At 38.7% G+C, this 16566-nt stretch overlaps 1 protein-coding gene across 3 annotated transcripts in view; it reads left to right on the top strand.

Annotated features, from left to right (window-relative positions):
* LOC124736701 (zinc finger protein 91-like) overlaps nt 1-16566 on the top strand; it is a 168667-nt gene that overhangs the window by 137309 nt on the left and 14792 nt on the right. Inside the window, exon 10 of one of the 3 annotated variants that reach the window (XR_007009446.1) lies at nt 2990-3181. The exons of the other annotated variants lie outside the window; for them this stretch is intronic. The gene's annotated coding sequence lies outside the window, so the exon portion shown is untranslated. The remainder of the gene's footprint in view (nt 1-2989; nt 3182-16566) is intronic. 3 annotated transcript variants of the gene reach the window in all.

The following is a 16566-nucleotide window of genomic DNA, read 5'->3' as shown; positions in this document are numbered from 1 at the left end:
TTTAATTAATACACAGTCTTACTTTAAATGGATCTTATGTGTTTAAACCCCCCCTGAGTGTGGGAGCAAACCTCTGAGATGCTCCTTCAGAGTGCACAGAACTGTCTCCATCCTGAATTCATAATCAACTGGGGCCTGGAGTAGAAGGAGAAAGATGCAGACATTTTGCTTCATTTATGCTAATGCATTCATTAGTAGCACCACAGCATGAATTCGGTTATATGTTTATACTATAATCTCGTGAAAGTTACACATCATCACATGCAACCTTTGAAGAAATTTCATTCAGAGTTCTCATTAGTTTGAAATATTTCAAGAGCATTTCCAGTAATATTTGTAAATTCTGCATATATAGTATATAAAATTTACACTATGGTGTATCAAGTTCACTTATATTGGCAGATTATACATACCTAACTATGAATGTCATCAACCTGTGCAAGCAGCAAATGCATGTATTAAATGCGGGCGATCAATCATGTCATCACTGACCACGACAGTTAAATTTTTAGTATACAAAGTACGGTTACAAAACTATGGTAAGTTCGAATAGCTGCTTTCATATGGCTACCAATGCCTGAAAAGATAACAGAAGAGTTAGTATATATTTAAAAATATAGTTTCTGCTGTTCTACAAGTATGATAAAAGTTCGAAAACAAGTAAGAAACAAGCCATCATAGTGCATGTTGTGTATTCATATTGTGAGCAGCTGTGAGTTGATCCTAAACTCACAAATATTGACAGGTCTATCTGTCGGCCAACAATGGAGAAAGAGCATCGCATTTGCTTTCTTTGTACCATTAAAGCATCCACTACTCAAACACTTTCCAATGTATTCAGTCATTTATTTTTCAATTCTTTAAATGTATTTTCATGTACCTTTGATTTCTTCTTCTTCTTCTTCTTCTTCTTCTTGGTATCATCTTCCTCCTCTTACTGCTAGTTTTCCTTTATTCATAACTATGCTGTGTATTTACAGGTTCTGCTAGACTACTTCAAAAGTGTTTGTCACCCACATCATGCAGTATCCCGTCCTCGTTACTACATATCTATACAGATTTAACTAGGGTTTCTGTATCCCTTTGCTGTTTCGCTTTTCTTACTTCTTTCTTAGATCTCTTAGCCTATGCAAAACCTTTATTTTCTTATTAGACTGATTTTATTTCAATTATTTGTCAAAAAAGATCCATTTGAGTCTTCATTATTTTGAAACTTATGTGGAGGGAAATGTATGTGTGAGGTGTCACAGTTGTTTTAAATCTCTCCGTTGGGTACTAATACATGTAATTTGATATAGGGCTTCACACAGGTTCCATTGATTAATGACACTTCTTACCACTTAGGAACACTGGGAAATTGCTCTTGTTAATTGTTTTTGGAAGTCCAATGTGAAGGAAGAATTATTTTGTTTCACAGTATGTTTTTAAGAATTGAATACATTGGGCTTCATTTGTTTTGATGTTATATGAAACTATAGAATCCAACATAGCTTTGTCTGTTCTAGAAATTCGAACTCTGTTGTCAAATATTAATGTAGGGAACAGTGTTTCAGTGATGCAATACGTGAATTCAACCAAGTAAAATAAAAGTGGGATACATCAAGATTATATTATACAACACACTACTGTTATAGTTATTTTTTATTGGTTATCAATTTTGGTTGATTTAATATTATGAGTGGTCATAAAAATCTAATCAATTGCATATCCAACAGTTGCAGTGCAGTGCATGCAAACCTCCAGCCTAAGACAGAGGTCATGTTGGGTCAACACATTATGTTTTAGTAGAAGTTTACAGAATGTGTAAACATTGCAGTTGTAGACTACACATTTGAATAGGTTTCATGAGCTATGGATGGTCTGAAATTGATTGCTGAAAATAAAAATAGCTATTTGTGTTTGATATAACGCAGTTCTTAGCATTGCTAAAAGCTGTTCAGCAGTGCTGACACACAATATTACTGGAATAAATCTGTCCCAATTTAAACTGCTAAACAATTAATGAGAGCTATTTCTCCACCCCCATTGATAGGACATTTCTAAATTTTTTGACCTCAGGTATACTATATCAAGTTTACATCCCCTGAGACAATTTCTAATATCTTGTGTGTGTGTGTGTGTGTGTGTGTGTGTGTGTGTGTGTGTGTGTGTGTGTGTGTGTGTTTTTATATATAATATAAAAATAAGGTGTACATATGACAGTTCTTCAAAATTCAAGTTACCCATCACTGTTGCTGACTACAAGGAAGTTTCACCCAGTGCTATTACAGCTTTCCAGTTGGTCTATTACTCATTTTGTATTAACTGAACATCACTTGCCAGTCTGGTATGAGAATTTGACTTTAGTGGCATTATTAATTTTTGAAAAGACAATTTTGACTTGAATTGACAAGTGAACTTCCATTTTAATTCATTGTGGTTTCTGTATAGTGTATAATTCAGCCACTGATGGCATTTATGTCATCGGAAGGGTCCTGATATCTTATAACTCTACTTTGCTGCAGAATATGATTTTCTCCTCACATACTTGCTGTTGTAAAGGAAACTGTAAGTGATTTGCTTTCTTCTGATACAGACATGGTCAAAATGTTTGTTGTTGAGAGGATACTTCTTCAGTCATTGCAATAACTTAAAATTTTTTATATGATAACCGCAGTACGTCGGAAATTAGAAACAGTATGAAACAATGTAATTATTACTTCTGTAGGATGTCAGGTTCATATTCATCTCTGCTGTTATTTGTAGCAATGGTGCTTGGGAGTTGAAAACAGTTACTAGTTCCATGATATTTTGATTGTTTTGGCATCCAGAATGGCCTTATATACTGTAGCACTCTTGTATTTAGTGTATTAGATCATCATTTGCATTTCGTTATTTCTGCATTTTCTTTAACTTTCTCTTCTTTTTCAAGTATATTTCAGAAAGAGAATGGTGTTACAGAAGAATTTCTGAAATGTTTCTGGTGATACTTTTTTGTTGTTTCTACTAGGAAAATGACTCTCCAAGAATCAGAAATAAATTTAACAGATTTCATGGCAGAAGATGTGGCTACAGACAGTGTCAATGACACGGCGAATTTGCAACTCTTAAACTTGACACATTTCATGATGCCACTGTCCATGGAATGAATGTCTTGTGGTCTTTAATGGAAACTGTGCATGCAGTCCATACAGCTGCTGAGGTATGCACATAACTGTTCATTTTTTGCCACCTCTTTATGATAAGATCAGCTTTCTCTTCTTTAGAGGGTACAATTTTCATTATTATCAAAAAAGAAAAAAAACAAAGTTTGCATAGCAAATTTTAAGATTCAATTGGAAATTGATTACATTGTGGCAGGTTCACACTTTTTCAGAGAAACTTATAATATTTTGAGATACAATGTAACTATGAGCTATGAATGAAGTCATCCCACGCAGTTTTCTTATGCAGTTAAAAGCTATCATGACCAGGCACAACTATGATGTAGGAACTGTTTTGTTATGAGTGTCAATAGATACTTGAGCAATCCAGTAGACAGGACAGTGGTTCTCACATAAAAATAGTAAATTCTGATGTGTTATTCTGTACTCAAGTATTCTAGTATTATTTTCTGTTGAAACAGTTCATGTGTCAATCTCTATTTGCCACAGTGTGTGCAGTAGGTTTTAGATATTCTATATAAACCTTTGGGATTCTGGTATGCCTTAGTTGTGAAGATTGTTGGTATGTGCAGTAGGCTGTAATACAGCAGATGGTAGCCTAAAGGAATTGGAGTTTTGCTTGTGCCATTACAAATATTTGTGTTGAAACTGATATGTTATTGAATTTTACAAACAGAAATCATAAAACCTGTGGCTATACGTGGCTGTAGGTTTTATAGTTCCTGTTTGTAATAGCTGTCTCCTTAAAATGCTCTGGGACTGCTCTGCATGTAGTGTCTACCTCCACTCTGTGCATTTTAATTGTGGTTGCAAATACTTCGGTGCATAGTGTAGTGCATGTTTTTCTTACGTATATTTTATAATTTCTCAAGTGTCCCTTGTGAAAACTTCTCAGTGGTATGAATGTAATTATATTTCTGTTGTGTTTGAGACAGTATGCTGTAGGTGGCTGTTTTGTGAGTTGTGTGATGGTAGTGTTCTGTTGGCTCCAATTTTTTCATTACCTCTTGACCAGGCAATATGTTCATAAAACCTTTGACAACATGCATAATTTCTCTGATTGTTTTGTTTTCCCTGAAACTGCAAGAAATCAGAGCAGAGAGATTTTTTGCTAGCAGTCCTGTCACTCTTAATGTTTGTTTCATTTCTCTTTTGTATGAATTATGATTAGCTTTCCAGCTTTCACTTTCTGATCTGTTATTTTTCTTCCTTGATATTTACAATACTTTCTTACCAATAATTCTTTATATGCACATTTCTGAAATTTGTGAGCCTGTCAGTTGGTTATCTGGCATTTTCTGTTTGTGCTGTATTGTGTTTTTGCCTGCCTGTCTGTTTTGTTCATTCTTTGAAAATAAAAGACACGTACACATGAAGCAAATATACAAATCCCGGTGCACTGTCTGTGATTAATCTGAAATCTTGAAGTATCAGTGTTTGTGTACTGTAATTATTACTATTAGAAGAAACACATCAGGAACATTGATAATTTTTTAAGTTTGTTGTGATGCAAAACTTTTGTATTGTGTATAGAAAAACTTTAATTTTCATTGATCATTGAAATAATATACCTGGTTTATAATTTTTTTGTGTGGATGTAGCATGTAATAATCCAGTAGTTTATGCTTTGTGCAACAAAGGAGTGCCACCTACTTGTTACAGGATCCTGCCCTAGCAATGCTCTGTGATCAACCTTTGGGCTGACTACTGTATACATTTAACTGACAATGAAACAAGATATTAGCGATAGCAGTAATACTAGTGAGAGATATTGCTTGAATGCCATCTGGTGTGAGGCAGCACATTTTGAATGCTGTTCCATTTTACTGCTGCTCAGGTTCTGTTCCATTCTGTGTGTGGCGAGCTTTTTTCGTCAAGAAGGGGTGGAATGTTGTGTCCATGGTGCATGAACAATTCTTCATTTTCTCAGCACCATGTGTAAAAAAATTATGGATACCTGTATTTATGACAACAGTACTTCGAGCTTGAGGATTGCCTGTGATGTACCCAAAATTTTGACTTCTCACAATTTGCCATTAATGAGCCAGCTAACAACAAAAAAAATGTGGACATAGTTCTTAACCAGAATAAAGAGATGAGTAAGAAAGGAAGGGAAGAAACTTCACAAAAGTGGAAGAAGGATGAAGTGCAGTCAGTGTAGTCCCGAAGTTTGTTATTGTTCAAAGCATTGTTTCATGTCCATGGGGAGCATGCCAGACCACAGGCACTGCTGCATGTAGGAGTAGAGGTGGTCGACCATGGGCAACTGCTGCAGCACGTGACTGGTATGTTCAGGACTAAACCAACGAGTAACGTGATCTTGCACTCTTCTTGGGTGAGAGCAGATTCAGTCTGAATAGTGATTCTGGATGTACCCTCAAACAGTGAGAGGTTAGAATACGTAATATACCAAGGAGCATTGTCGAAGATGATGTTTAGGTGGACCAAGTGTTATAGTGTGGAGAGGCATGATGTTGGATTGGTGTACTGACCTCTAAATTGTTGAATATGGTACTGTAGTAATAGGAATTGGACATGAACAGTAGACACTGGCCAACTGGCCAAGAGTGTCGATGTTGAGTCGCTGAAAACAGTGGAAAGAAACAGCACCAATTGATGGACAACAAAGACAACACAGTAGAATACCAATTTTGGAGATTGAACCAAATGGAGAGCCTACACATAGCAAAATCATGAATCAAATGAGTACAATGAAAACTATGAGAGCACAGTCAAAGATGACAGAGGTTCAAGCCCATGTGCTGCTAGCTTTATCGAGCGGCCACAAGTTCCAATAGGCCAGTACGGGGCAGCTTGGCCTGCACATAGCACTGAGTTGGCGCTCACAAATTTTAAGAGCTCTGCTTTGGGACTGTTGTCCAGATCATGCATGCTGACAGGCTTTCAAGCTCATCAGTCCAGGAAACATGATACCTCCCCACTGTAATGGATCTGGGAGACCTGTTTTTTTTTTTTTTTTTTTACCGGATTTGTCGATACCAAATTGTAAATGTTTTCTTATAATTTTTTGTCAGAATTTTTTTTATTATAATTTGCCTTATCTTATGTTAATTTACTTATATTTATGAGAGTGAAAGCATATTGATTACTATTAGTAAATGTGTCGAAGAATAGCAAAAAGACTGATTACAAGTGGAAGCTTGTGTGTTGTGTAAAATGTCTTTGACATTGGAGTCGTCTTTGACTATAGTCAGTCGCAGGCGCGGCTCGTGGTTTCTATACGGGGGAAGGCTGTGGCATTTATTGATCAGAGCCAACATAGACCTCGGGTTACGCTACAGATTAGTCTGACGTAAACAACTAAGAATTCAGGGGGAGGGGGTGGGCAGATCACGCTCTACCCATAATTTTACGTACTGTATCTTCTATAATCAGGTATTAAATATCATTAGAAGCTAACTTGGTTACTGTTTTTATACGTCATTATTGCATTTTCTGACACTTTGCAGCAAATCATATGAAAAGACGCGTTTCGGAGAGATCTTTAATGCGGGTCTGGAAGCACCAAGTTCTTTCACTTTCATCCTATGGCCGTGTTCCAAGTTTTTACCTATTAATTTGCACACTGAATTCATATTGCGCTTGTTTCACACTCGCGGTATGTTGCAGGTATTCACCAGCAAGTAAAACTCACTAAAATCCTGCAAAATATACTCCGAAAAAGAAACTTGCTAATATCACACGGTATCAACAAAAGCAGTCAGCATCAGCAAGCAAGGAAGGTAAAGTAACGGGACAAATTTCGCGCGTTTTGTCCTCTAACCACTTATGAAACTCTCGCTAGATGGCAGTACTGGTACGTTACTGTAGTGTAGTGCACTCTGGCGGGATATTTGCAAACTTATTCTAAATGTGGATAAAATAGCCAATAGCAGAAACAAAACAACTATGTAAAACATTATCAAAACAATAATACTAAATGTCGATTAATGACGCATCGAAGCGTAGTAGAGATATGCAGAGACAGAGATTGGATAGCGAAGTTCCGGCCACTCTACATTCCTTTATTACATAGATAGTGGAACCTGAAAAATATGTGGTGGTTGGTACGACACCCTTAGGCTGCAAGCCCTGAGCCTTCGGGTCACCCATAAAGAGCAGTACTTTGTAGAAGCCACGCCCCCAAACCGCTACTACATGCAGCTTACGGACGTTTCAAGGCGCAGCCTAAACACTACTAACCATTCGGAAAACATCTATCGATACAAACAGTTCCAAAAATGTTGACCGTCGTTATTTTAATCGGAACGGGAAATATGCGAAATTCGTCCTGATAATTTAAATTATGTAATACGTTCTTGCGAAATTTACTTTAACATATATTTTGGGGCGGCTCCGCCTCAGAGCCTTTAATTACGAGCCGCGCCTGGTCAGTCGGCAGTTAACTCTTGGTGTGTGTTGACGGAAGAAGAATGTGCAGGTCGCCATCATAAATAATTTTGAATTATATTACTATTTTTTCTTATACAAACTTTAAGAAGAAACTACATTCGAAGAAATGGTATTTTGAAGCAACAAAAATGATGAAACACATTGAACCAGGTCATTTCTGCAGCCGACAAAGATGCATTGTGGAATCATACTCCCAATAGACAACTGAAGCCAAGACCAATTCCGCCTCGTAAACATCTAACGGAAAAGGTACTGTCAAGAAATACGCCAAATTTAAGTAAATAAAAAAAAAGTGAGCATATTTCAACTTTGTGTATCAGCCGGGATAGCATATTTCACCACCAAACTGGGCCTGAAGCAGTCTGGATGACACTTTAGAAGGTGAACTGGTGGCATGGTTGGAGTCCCAGCAATGGAGCTCAACAGTTATGAGTAGGGTTGCGGGATGTTGGGCAAGTCCTTGTGAGTCAGCCACCCACTGGTTGGGTTGCCTACACAAACAAAAGAATTTGTAACTCACAGTTGCCGCATTAATTTGTTCATCATAGTAGTTTAGCACGCCAGGTACACTGAGGTGACAAAAGTCATGGGATACCTTGTAATATCATTTTGGACCTCCGTTTTCCTGGTGTAATGCAGCAACTCGACATGGTATGGACCCATCAAGTCATAGGAAGTCCCCTACAGATATATTGAGCTAGGCTTCCATAATTGTGAAAGTTTTGACAGTGCAGGACTTTATGCGTGAACTGACCACTTGATTATGGCCCATAAATGATCATGGGATTCATGTCGGGTGATCTGAGTGGTCAAATCATTTGCTCAAATTGTCCAGAATGTTTTTCAAACCAAGTACGAACAATTGTGGTTTATTATCATCCATAAAAATTCTTGTTGTTTGGGGACATGAAGTCCATGAATGGCTGCAAATGTACTCAGAGTAGCTGAACATAACCAGAGTAACAGACCATTTCATTGAAACACAGCCCATACCATTACGGAGTCACCATCAGCTTTGCACTGTCTTGTTGACAACTTGGGTCCTTGGCTTCATGGGGTCTTCACCACACTTGAACTCTGCCATCAGTTCTTAACAACTGAAATTGGGACTCATATCAGCAGGCCACAGTTTCCCAATCATTTAGGTTCCAACTGATACGATCACGGGCCCAAGAGAGGCACAGCAGGTGATATTGTGCTGCTAGCAAAGGCACTCACTTTGGTCATCTGCTGCCATAGCCCATTAATGCCACTGCATCGTATATCCCACATTGATTTGTGCAGTTATTTCATGCAGTGTTGCTTGTCTGTTACCACTGACAACACTATGCAAACCCACTGCTCTTGGTTGTTAAGTGGAGGGTGTCAGCCACTGCATTGTTCACAAAGAGAGGTAATATCTGAAATTTGGTATTCTCAGCATACATTTGACACAGCGGATCTTGAGATATTGAATTCCATAATGATTTCCAAAATGGAATGAACCTTGCGCCTAGCTCCAAGTACCATTCCACATTCAAAGTCTGTTAATTGCCGTCTTGCGGCCATAGTCACATTGCAAACCTTCTCTTATGAATCACGAGTAGAAATGACAGCTCCACCAATGCACTGCTCTTTTATACCTTGTGTACGTGATACTGCTGCCATGTCTATATGTGCATATTGCTATCTTGTGACTTTTGTCACCTCAGTATAGTTCATCATAAGCAACACTTTCATGGCAGGCAGTGGGAAAAAGTTTGCAGACTAACCAGTACACTGATTCTCACAACAGTTGTAAGAAAATATACGAGATTGATTTGAAAAGTTCTCGAAATCAGCATGAGAGGTCAGCGCTAGTGCAACAAGTTGTTCACGTGATATTCAGTAGACTGTTGCCTGTCAACACGTGCCATGTCAGTGTTCTTGGAAGAGAGCTGTGGTGGTGACTTGGCTCTGTTGTTGTTCCTTCATGGTGATTTGAGAAGATGGAAAAAATCGGGATTCGAGCAGTGATTAAGTACTTTGTAAAGAAAGGTATGAAAGCAAAGGACATTCATGCCGATTTCCAGAATACAGTGGGGGACTCTGCTCCTTCATATTCAACTTTTGCCAAGTGAGCAAACTAATTTAAATTTGGCCAGGAGAGCTTAGATGATGATCTGCATAGTTGTTGGCCAAGATGTGTCACTACTCCAGAAATCGTTGCAAAATGGTCATGGAGGATCACCAATTGAAAGTGTGTGAAATTGCTCACATTTTCCCATATGTCATCTGAACATTTTAACTGAAGAATTAGAAATAAAAAAAATTATTTGCAAGATGGGTGCCACGACAAGACAATGCGCACCTGCACGTGTCGTTGCCACGGCGAAATTACACGAACTAAGGTCTGAATTGTTGCCACACCTTCCTTATTCACCTGATATGGCTCTGTCAGCTTTCCATCTCTTCCAAAAACTGAAAATTTTTCTTGGTGGACGAAGACTCACTTCAAGTGAAGAATTGATAGCCAGAGTTGACAACTATTTTTGCAGGCCTGGGGAAACTCATTTTCGAGATGGGATCAAGGCACTGGAACATCATTGAACCAAGTGCATTAATCTACAAGGAGACTACATTGAAAAACAAAAAAAAGTTTCAGTGATGTGAGTACTTTTTTCCTGTTCTGTTTCAAGAACTTTTCAAACCACCCTCGTAGTTGTTTGTTCCTACCTTCAGTGTGGTGCACCTGAAGTGAGAGTCAAGCTGCGCACATTATTTGAACTGTTCCTCTTGTTAAGAATCAATTGTTTGGAATGGTGAGGCAGAAACAGGTGCTGCAAGCTGTGACAGTGCTGGGGCAGCGCTCCTGTGTTCGTTTGCACTGCAGCAGCCTGTTCATAATTTGTATTAGCTGTAGCACCTGCTGAGCATGAAACTGAATAATCTTAGTTAATGATAGTTCTTCAGAGGGACTGGTCATGATCAAACACCCAAAAAGTGGAATTTATACGAAAAACAGACCGCAAACATCATGCTGGAAGAGAGTATGAATTAAAGGCTATCCAAAAGCACAAGAAACACAGTCAGCTGCTGGGCAAATGTTCTGAAACACACATGCCACTGAAGCAATGTGGCAGGCAAGCATAGATAATGTCCATGATTCTGCAAGAAATACACACAGTAAATACAATTGGCGGGAAGTGAAACAAAAAGAAAAAAGAAACAATGTCGCCAATGTTCTGCATTGACAAGAAATAAGACCAAGCAGCAAAAGAAAATGTAGTTTCTCCTCGTTGCCAGTTGTTGGGTTGTTCTGCTGGTGGATGCCAAGGAGTTTGTGGGTTTTAAGATAAGACAGCAAAACAATGAGATGCAAATCGTAGAGGGAGTCCAAGAGATGAATACACTAAGCAGATTCAGAAGGATGTAGGCTGCAGTAGGTACTGGGAGATGAAGCTTGCACAGGATAGAGTAGCATGGAGAGCTGCATCAAACCAGTCTCAGGACTGAAGACCACAACAACAACAACATGTAATTTAAAGTTGATATTTACTGACTGATACTGTCCAAAATCGAAGTATATCACTCTCTGTATGCCTAATCAGGAATGAGTGTTAGTTTCAGTCAGTCACGTAATCTTTGCTTAGTCTCCATGACCTACTTTTACTAAGCATGAATTCCCATAGCAAAATACAGATCACTAAACAGTGCAAGTACTGGAGCGAGGCAGAGTCCTTATATCCACAGTAGTAACAGAGGCAGTGTGTCATGGTACAAAGACTAGACTAGACAGACACAGTTGATGGGTACAACATGTGGCATCCTTAACTCGGTTCTGTGGCAGCGCTGCTTGCTCTGGCTGAGGAGGGTGTGTCTTGGAGTTGTGCGCACAATGGTGGCGCATTCACATGGTTGCTGCCAGCTTCTAAATGTGGACTGGCTTGGTATGGCATTGATAGCAAATGATACCACAAGTGCCGAGGTTACCCAGGAAGAATTCCAAATGATCATTCAAGACTATAGTGTCAGTGACATGTTACATACCATAAGTGGATGGTCTTCATACTTAGTGTACAGTATGGCAATAGTTCCATGTCCTGTAATTACCCAAAAAAAAAAAAATTGCAGACACTTGTGAAAGATAGCAATACCATTCTTTCAACATAACTCACCAAATCAAGGAAACATTTATTAGATTTGAATTCCCATATTTGCAGTCCTAAAAATATTTGCTTCACTGATCCTTGGAAAGTTCTTTCATAAGTGCATGAATCCATGTGAAGTTATATATATGGCTTTCACACAGAGATGGCCTTTTTTATATTATAGTGGAGTTTTTCTTTCTCTGCTGTCACACTCACTTGGAAGAATTGCAATTACCTTGATCTTCACATACACATCATTTACATTTCTTATACTGGGTAAGTGTGAGTAGCAGATAAGAATCATTTCTTCTGAATTAACACAAACTGCAAACTTTCATGTTCTTCGAACAACAACCCTTCCACTTGCAACAGTTGTCAGAACTCTGTGCTCAGTTGCAAGGACTTTAAACTAAAACAGTGTGATTTTACATGTTCAAGCATGAATTGTCGGAACCACCTTCATTTTCCTGGAGGTAGATTTCTGAAATAAGGACCATATTTGGAAATTTCTTGTACATGTTTTTGATTATTTTTTTCAACAATTACATCAATGGAATATTTAACTTAAGCCACAGAAGAATAACCAATAAGCAACATTTTTCAATACCTTTGAAAGATAAATGGTAGTGTGTCACAAGAAAACTGAGATTGACAGCCAGAAACTGCTTCATCCATGACTTACCGAAGAAGAAAAATTTTGTTGGCAAGTGTTAAAAATACTATTGCCAAGTGTTTTCTAACATAAACTATACATCTGAACAGCATGGAGATGTCTTTTAATGACCATTTTCATGGCCTCTCTCTCATTGCCATTCAGTGCTACAATTGGACTCTAGGTGCATGTTTGATTGTCAAACAGCACCCTGCGGGTGACCTACCATTGCATCCCTGGCACTTTGATTATAGGTCTTCCATCACTGCTAATTCTGCCATCATTTGTAGATGGGACACAAGTTATCGGTTCGAGGGATAGTCATTTAATTTTAGTTAAATTTTAGTTTTCACCTTGAAAAAATAAATCTGTGATCATTAAACTTGGTGGTGGCACTAGTGTTGCTCTACATATTCACCCTTCAGTGTGACACTTTTTCCCAACAATGGATGACATAGTGTAGATGCTTGTTGTTGAAGTCTGCATTTTGGCTGTTTGGTACAGTGGTGCAACAGTTTGCCCCTTATGAGCATACTTTGTTAGCACCACACCATGACAGCCGCCAAAAGCACTCACCAGTAACTTGCCCAATGATGGGGGAGTCTTTGCTTTGCTTTCTTTTGACAGTGTTGAAAGCACATGTTTGCACTGCTTGCTTGGATCCTTTGTTTTGGGGCTGTAGTGGAACACCCAGAATTTGTCCATGGTGACTAGGCAACTAAAGACAGCAGATGCAACATTTCTGCAGCTGCCTTGGCTCAGTGGGCTTTTTGACCCGGCATGGTAAATTGATAATCGAGCAGGTGTGGCCTTTTCCGTGTTCAAAATATAGGGCAAGATTTTCAAAACTGATCCATAACTGATTTTCATATTTTCCATTATTATATGATTGGTGACACTTTGGTCTTTGAATGCCAGTGTCTCCGCTTTTCTAGAGATTCTCAGGTCTTCCTAGAGATGGTCTGCCGCTTCCGTTTTTGCATTCACACGTGTTTGACCACAGTGGAAGTATTTGTGCCATTTACTATTGTGTCATATTGTGGTTCATTGTGGTCATACAGTTCCTCCAGCTCAGGATATATTGTTCCAACATTATCCCCTTTCAAATACAGAAAATTGACTACTATCTAGTACTCCCCTTTATTAATTGGCTGCACCATTTTGATTTGATTCTTCTAGCAGCATGCTATGGTACTATAGCATGGGGATTTCAGTGTGTACCAGGTCTGCAGACATGTACCTGCAAACAGACAAAAAACTTATGTAACTATTTTTTGAGGCAATATTTAAAACTTTGAGTACTTATATATGTTAGACTTCATTAGATTTAATGTTCTGATGGAATGTTTAAGGTTTATAAATGTAGTTTTTGTGTATTCGATCAAAATACAAATTGCATGAGTTATTCTTACTCTGGGTGGACTTGTTACTGTGATTTCTGTCTTGTGGAAGTTGCAGTCACAATATAGTTTTTGCCCCATTTTGTGGTTTTGTATTTCTTCCATTTCAGCCTTCAGTCTTGTGGTAAGGGAGTTGGTTTGTCGCTTCAGCCTGATGTTGGTGTAACAGACACTACCTTGTTGGTTTCCTGTGCCATTTACTGAACCAAGGGCCCAATCAGTCTTATGAAGCAACTCATCTGCCCTTACTGTCGTTCTCTTAGTGAGTTGAGATATTTCCTGCTGTCAGACATTTTGTATTAGAATTTCACACCCCATTACTGTAGTGAGCACTGGAACCAAGGTAGAATTTAGGTCAAAATCTCCAAATGTGTCAGACATTTCTTGTTCACTTCTTTCAGAGTGCTTTCCTAATAATTCAAGGCATGTGCACAGAAACCTTGATGTGGAAGTAAACAGTGGGGATAGCCAGTACAGAGAAACTATTCTGAAGTAACAGTTTGCATGGTTCTTCTTGTTGGCTGTATCGTGTTATTCACATTGACCTGTAATGGTTCAGGTTGTTCACTACAGCTGAAAACTTACATGTGCTAAAACAAAATAAGGATTTTTTTCTGAAGTAATATTTTAAATGCCTGAGATAAGATTGTATTTGTTGTCTGTTATTGCTACCAGTTTCAGTATAATGCTATAATCTCAGTTTTAACAGAAACATAATGAGATTATCGGTATGCATGCAACAGTGTGGGTACTTAATATGTTCTGAAATGCTGTGCATAAAAGCAGTATTTTCTGGTGATCATACATTTGGTTCTGTCAAGTGTTTTGGATAGCCTTTGGGCTGGGAACTGTTTGTATACCCAACAGAAGGATCGTCTTAGTGTCAATATCCTACAGTACATGGTCCAGCTATGAATGTTACACACTTCCTCCTGCTTGGACAAACGAAGCAAATCAGTTTGTTCATTGATATGGTCTATGGTGGGCTTGATGGGACTTGTGGAAGCATCAGTAGTTCATGGGTGATTCCATGGGAAACCCCACAAGAAGGGTTTTTTTACTATATTCTCACCATTACCAGCAGACTGAAATCCAGCCGAGATTTCTGAGATGGCTATGTGCAGCAAATGGCTGTAATTTTTATAATGTTTCCTAAGATCCTGGTCTCGAACAACCTTGCAAATTTTCATCATATATTTATCCATATATGAGATACAGAAGTTCAGAGTTACACGTAAAGTATGGTGTGAGGCGAAATTGTAGTTGTAAAGTGATGTGGCGAAATCATAGTTGTAAAGTGATGTAGCATGGAGAAATATGCAGTAGTGTCTTCATTATCACCTGGGAACCTCATGTTGTAGTACTTAAGCACATGCAATTTCTTCCTCCCCAAATAAAATCTGGTCTGAGATGTAAAATTAGTTTTGCATTACTTCAGTTTCACATAAGTAAACTATCTAAATTTGACTGACCAATTCATTTTTCATACGCGTTAAATGCCATGCTGCAGCAGGAAAAAGAAGGGGACCAGTGGAAAAATGCTTCTATCGGAGCACAAAAAATGTGAATATGTTCATGTTTATGACTGAAAAGTAGGACGCTATCTGCGTCATTCTACCTTCCTCAGCAGCTTAAAAAATTTTCGCAAGAATTTTGCCATGTGAACAAATTCTCACTTCCTTTATGCTGAGAAATAAGAACACAGTGGCAGTGGCAAAGAGACATAAAAATAATAAATATTGAAAGATTCTAGACAGTGGTTGTATCATAGAAAGAGCAAAAGAGAAAAGTCGTGTGTGTGTGTGTGTGTGAGAGAGAGAGAGAGAGAGAGAGAGAGAGAGAGAGAGAGAGAGAGAGTGGTTGGGGGGGGGGGGGGGGACATGGCAATGGAACATAGTTGATAGTGACAGAACACTGCCAGGAAAAGAGTGAAAAAGACAGTGCTGGGGGGAGGGGGGGGGGGTGTAAGAGAGACCAAGAGGGAGACAATGAGACTATAGTAGTAGGACAGAACAAAGGGGACTGTGGCTGTGGCACAGGAGACAATGACAGAAAGACACTAAGCGAGAATGACAATGAGTTGGGCAGATAGTGATTGAAAAGGGCAACTGGGAGTGGATGGATATGAATGACTTACAGTGATGGACTATTGGGTGTACGTGAATTTAGGGGAATTTGTGGGAGGTTGAGATCAGTTGCATGTCAAAAAAAAGATTGAAAATATTTGCATGCCAAAATTTTTAAAGGTGCCGAGGAAGGTAGAATGAGGCAACTAGTACCCCATTTTTCAGTCAGTGTCTTTTAAGTAAACGGGAACATTTCACGTTTTTTTGTGCCCTGAAAGGAGCATTCTTCCACAGGTGGTGTGAGACAGAAACTGGCAGTAATAAGGGACAGTTAATTCAGAGGTGTGTCGTGCATTATGAAAAAGATATTCTTGTATTAAAATCATCTGATGACATTCTAAGAACTCAAGACTGGTTATGGAACCGTTTGTGTGACCAGAGGCTGTCATTATTTTTCCGTTTAGGCCAGGTTGTTCAAACTCTGCTTCATGGAGCATGGACACCTGACAATCCCCGTAGCTCACCCACCAGGCAGGCACAGATGGTCGGCTACCCACAAAGGGGACCCATTGCATTGCATTGCATTTGCACCATGTTCCATCATGTGCATACAAACCCTCCAAACGACATAAGTATTTTAGATAATGTAAATATGACATCTCAAGTGAAAAATCTGTTGATTATTAACGTTTGCTGTAGAATTAACATAATCATGGACGACATGTGCTCACTCAAAAGGCAGTGTGATACAAATAGCTTAGCCTTTTAATGAAATGTCTTTCA

This window comes from Schistocerca piceifrons, chromosome 1, assembly GCF_021461385.2.
Source record: "Schistocerca piceifrons isolate TAMUIC-IGC-003096 chromosome 1, iqSchPice1.1, whole genome shotgun sequence".
Lineage (NCBI taxonomy): Eukaryota > Metazoa > Arthropoda > Insecta > Orthoptera > Acrididae > Schistocerca > Schistocerca piceifrons.
The sequence above is the reverse complement of the archived record's forward strand: the minus strand, read 5'-3'. Positions and strand labels throughout refer to the sequence as shown.